A 5,788-nucleotide genomic window follows, 5' to 3' on the forward strand; every position below is an offset into this window, starting at 1 on the left:
TCTTCCTTCCCTAAAAGAAGAGAATAATCCTATACCTGATGAACCTAAACCTCCTCAACTTTCGGCCAAAACTAGATGAAATTGTTGTGCGAGAGAATACCGACGAAGATGTCATGCTAGAGCTCATGAAGTTGCTTCCCAAACCATTTCTTCTCCTAAAGCACCAAATGTTGACATGATTCCATTTTCTCCTAAACAAGATGTTCAACCTAATTCTCCAAGATGCAAAATGCTTAAAACAGATGATGGTTCAAGTTCTATTCCTATTAGAGCTCCTATTTTTGGTAATCTTGACGAATAAGTAAGTGAGAATGTTGTTAATGATAAAAATGTTGATCCTAATATATCAAATGATGAATATGAATATGTTGATGTTGAAAATGATTTATCTGCAAAATTTTGAAAAGCACTAATCCTAGCTCATAGTAATGAACAAAGTGACTTGCCATTAGAGCATGGTCATTGTTTGGAACTTGTGATAGCTCCATCTACTGTGCTCAATGTGGCTCCTCTTGCATGTTGTCAACCTTCCCAAAACAATGATCAACAAGATCAGGGGGAGGATGACGTGCTTGATTAGGTTCATTGGCACTGTGGATTCTCTCTCCTCTCTTGCTTGTTTGTGATCCTTCTTCTATTTGTTTCCCTATTCTTCTATTTGTTGTCCCTAGTGTTTTCTACTTGAGGATGATGCAAAGCGTTGAGATCTCTTTTGGTCTCTCCCATGTTGACTCAAAAAACACATGTTTTCCCTTCTTCCATGGTGGTTTCCTTTCATTGGGGGATGAGGATAATTCTATGCACACACACACACACACACACACACACACACACACACACACACACACACACATATATATGTATGTTATACATGAGTTATCATAAAAAGAATATTGACTCCAAAGTTAGGTGCAACCACCCCATGCTTTGTGTTTTATGTGCATTATCCTTTGATTTGTCCTCTCTTGGGGGCTAAATTATTGTGATAACATGCTTGTCCTTTTGGGTGTATCCTACCTTAAAGAAATTTCTCCCGGCAAGGTGTGTGCAATCGCTTTAGCATGGGGTGATACACTCCGCTCATGATTCTCTCTTTTGATACTTAAAGTTACTTAGTGAAATTTGTCTTTGCTTTGTAATTTTTGGTATTTCTCTTTTCATGACTCATAGTAAGAGAACCTTACTAGTTGTAGTCATGGTTCTATTTTTCTCTCTCATAATCTTCCCTTTTACCTTGTCATTGAAGTTGTAAGATCCTAAAGTCCACCAGGGGCTTGGTATATCTTACCTCTTTGATGTGGTGAAAGTCTTTCAATCTGAACTCCTTGTACTTTACCCTGAGTATTCACGTAAGCTCACACTGCCGCTAAAGTGGGGGCTAAATGTAGCATCCTAAAATTGCACCCCTTGTAATTTTTTATCGCATTTGGGTCTTCATCTTAGTTTTTGCTCCCCTTAGCCTGATTGGAGACCTGATTATGCTCATACAAGTCATAAATACCACCTAGCTCAAAGTTGCACCTCTTTGACACCTTGATCCTGCCCCGAAATAGGGCAGGACCAGGGTGTGGCGCCCTAGTCCTCACCAGGACTAGGGTGTGGCACCCTGGTACTCCCTAATGGGGACCTATTTTGGACCCCCTGGCCTATCTCAAATTTGAGTAGGAAAAAACCCTTCTATGTCAGTTAATGTTAGAAAATTAATTCATTTTCCCTTCAGGCTAGTATATAAGAGGATTTCCCCTCTCATTTGAAGACACACAATAATTAGACGACATTCATAAGCAAGAATTGAGCATTCAAGAGATCAAGCATTCAATCATTCAAGAGTAATTGAGCATTTTCAGTCTTACTTCAAGCTTTGGAGCAACAATAGAGTCAAGATTTCAAGCATTGAAGAGGAGATCATTATTCTAATTCATGAAGTCCTAATTCCATGTGGAGGCAACAAAAAATTCACAAGGAGGTATAAGCATTTCATTTTCAGTCAATTCAACATCCCCTCAAAGAGGAGGATTTCTACTTCTAGTCATTCCAATTACATTATTTCAACCACTTGGTTAATTCCAAAGCCGAGGTCTGACCTAAAGGCTAGCCCCTATTCCCAACACATTTCCCTTTCCTTTTGTGTGCAGAAAAATAGGTTCGCAACTGTAAGTCTTGGGATAAGATTTAGACACAGAGACGGAAAAACCCTTTTCGATGACCAAAAATCTTGGAGGACCAAGAGGGGGCGCCCTGGCCCCTGCACACAATCCCTACTACTTTTGGAAATTTTTCGTAGTGTAGCTCTTAATCATCTTATACCTCTCAGATCGAGATGCACGATGAAATCTCGAATTTACAACTCACTGTTTTCTCAGATTTGGCTTCCTTTCTTGCACTGTCTTAATTCAACTAGTCAATTTACAAAAGAGGGTCAAACACATTCCATCTCAATCAATCTACTTATTATTCAGTCCTAATCTGATTAGTGACTGAATCTAGTTGATTTTCCCCCTCTTTTGAATGTAAAAGCATCTCCCCATTCTGAGTGAAAATAGGTGATTTGGTGATTTCTCCTTCTATCTTGCAGATTGGCAAGTCACCTAGTTTTCCCCTTTACATTTTGGTGAACTCGACGTGTCTTATCCTTACTTCTGATTTTCATTATCAGATTTGATTCATATGGAATTTACAATTCAAATTTTCAATTACAAGTTTATTTTCCTTGTAATTTTTCAAAAATTTAGAGGTTAAATTCACAAAAACCCTAATTTTTAGATTTAAAATTGAGCTTGTGACTTGTCTAAATTGGACTAATTGTTTCATATTTGAGAACTCTTCAATTTTATAATTCGAGTTTTCATTTACATGTTCAATTTTCAATAAAATTTCAAAAATTAATTGGTTAATTTTTATTTTTTTTAAAACCCTAGTTTTAATTTTAAAATTGAACTTGTGGATTGTGTAGATCTTGAATTAATTTTCATATTTGAGTTCTTACTTAAATTTCAAAATTCATATTCCCACCTTACAACATTCAATTTTTTATTTTTTTAAATTAAGCGGTTTATGCAACAAACCCTAATTTTTAAATTTAAATTAATCTTGTGCAATTTCCAATTTTCTTTTAATTATTTAATCAATTTAGCTTTCTTTTGTCCTTCTAAAAGTTGGCCCTTAGCCTTAAGAGTGCCCTTTTTGTTTCCTTCTTTCAATTGATCATCTCATTGCATACAATGTACCTTAAAACCTATTTGGTCCATTAGAAAGCACATCCCCTCCCGAAGACCCTAGAGACCTTCTTAATGCTTGTGTATACAATCTTACTTGTTCTTGTGGCACCCCCTACATTGGTGAGAAAGGTTGCTTGATTCACATGAGAATCAAAGAGCATCAAGCTTGCATATCATGAGAGTCTTGAAATTAGTGCTCGCCAAGCATTCCACCAAAACCAATCACAACATCTCCTTAGAAGACACCCAAGTCTTAGCCAGAGAAGACAATTTCATCAAGAGGAAGCTCTTAGAAGTCATTGAAATTTGTAATCATTCTTCCAAACTCAATTGTGATGGTGGTTGTGTAGGAAAGGAGATTTTCCCCCCTCCAAGATGATGAATGTGAGAAGGCAAATCAGTCCACCGCTACCTCTTTGAACTGGCGCTAGGATGAGCCAGGGGATAACAACTAAACTAACTAAAACAAAGGATTATAGTGCAAGAATAATAAATATACAAAAATCGAGTTTATAAAATAGTGTAATACCAAAAGTAGATTATACCTTCTAGTTGGGGAGTTCTTGGGTTTCGGATGCCAGCGTGGGGCGCGGACACCAGCGCATTGCACTGTCATCCGTACAATCCACAGACAGATAAAGTCTCAGAAAGGAAGCCTGTAAGTAACTTCTTGTGTGTGGAACCTCTTCGTAACCTGCACACATTGAGACAGGTAAAATTCTTGGGGCTGTATAGGGGCCTGCCTCAGTTAGACTCCCGTTTAGGTGTTTCCACCACCATGGATAGCCATATAGATAAATTGGAAAGATAAATTGGAAACTTGATAAATTGGAAAATTAGAAGTATGCAAATAGAAACTATGCTACGCTTAATGGAAGCAAATCCCTATTGCATGTATTAAATATTAAAAATATTGGAAATAATGAATGCACCTAGGTAATAGATACAATCAATAATGCAAATGACTCATTGCATGTAATGAAAATGGATAAAAGAAAAGACGAGGAATAAAGCCAAATCCCTCTTTGTTGAAGATATGAGTGTTACGAAGCCCGCAATAGTGTTTGTTGGTAAGAGCCACCACAAGATGGTTGTAGCTTGATATTGGTAGTGTGAATCCAAAAGCATGAAGAGAAAGAGAGAGAAATGAGAGTGTGAGAGTGAAACCAAATTCCAAGAGACAAGAACCCAAGTGGAAACCCTTCAAAATGAGCTAGGAAGGGTTTTTAAACTTGGAAGAGGCACATAGAGCGGTTACGACAAAACGCGAGCCAAAGGATATGCGTCAGCCAACGTCCAAATCTCTGCAAGATTCAAATTCCGCTATCTTTTTAGGACGTTAGTGCAGTGCATGGACGTCCCCGCGTCGCACTTTCATCAATCCAAAAGTAGGCCCAAAGGGGCTTTCAAGGCATTTTGAGGCACTTTGTCTTTCAAGCCCATGATGCCAAAATGAGATGATTTTGATCATAGAATTTTCATAAGTGCACTAGGTATCATGCGTAAGTGTCATAAATGCATTAGGTGCATTTTAGGACACTACATTTTGCCCCCGCTTTAGTGGATTGATCGACTGTAGGGATTAGTCACACTAAATTAGTTTGGAAAGATATGTTCATTAAGCTCATGCAGTGCAATAAATGCAGTAGATGCAATAAATACTTAGCCAAAAAGGATACTGTAGAAACCACAGAGGTCGAGTCAACGATCATGAGAAATTCCCCCAAGTATCCATAAGGAAACCCAATATTTGGTATGACAAATTCCATACTACAAGATTAGAAAAGTTGTCAGCACGGAAAACAAAGGAAGCTACTTCGATGAGAGAAATTCTTAAGGAGTGTTAGTACGGATAGAAGAGAAAAATCAAATGAAGGAAAGAATATTCCCCCTTGTGTTTTGTCCCTAGTAAGGCAGGGAAAAGAGGAAAGAAAACGAGCCAAAATTATCCAAAAAGGGGCAAAAGCCATTTAGGGCAAAAATTAGGCTATATACTAAAAAGTGGGCCCCAAGAAGGGTCATTGTTACTATTCATTGTGGGTGTTCTAGCTGAGATTTCCATAGAGTTTGAGAGAAAATGCCACATAGATGAGAGCTTAGGGCTAGCAGGATCGAGGAGTTGTGGATTGCGTTCGAGCATGGCAGTGAGCCCAACCAGGTACGACTTGAAACATGCCTTGTTTTGTATTTTTAGTTCTTTTTTTGGAGCATTTTATTTAGGCAGCTATGCATGCATCCCTAGGATGCACTATTGTCTAGTCTAGATGCCTGTGTCTTAGAAGGGTGCGTTCGTCCGGACGATGCATTGTCGTCCTAAAAGGGCTTTGGCGTCCAGAAGACATGATGCCATCTTCAAGGTGCGCAGACATTGACCAATAAGGAGTAATTGGAACTGATGCAAAATTGTTTGTGTGTAGACATTGTTCGAGATGCAGGAGGATACATCGGGGCACCAATTGCAGATGTTGCAGAGTCGAGTAGATGAGTTGTTAGTTGTCAATAGATGACTCCTCCATAGAGTAGGGTTATGGTGGACATACATGTTGCCCAAAGTTTTAGTTCCATGCCCC

This window comes from Cryptomeria japonica, chromosome 1 (genome assembly GCF_030272615.1).
Source record: "Cryptomeria japonica chromosome 1, Sugi_1.0, whole genome shotgun sequence".
NCBI lineage: Eukaryota > Viridiplantae > Streptophyta > Pinopsida > Cupressales > Cupressaceae > Cryptomeria > Cryptomeria japonica.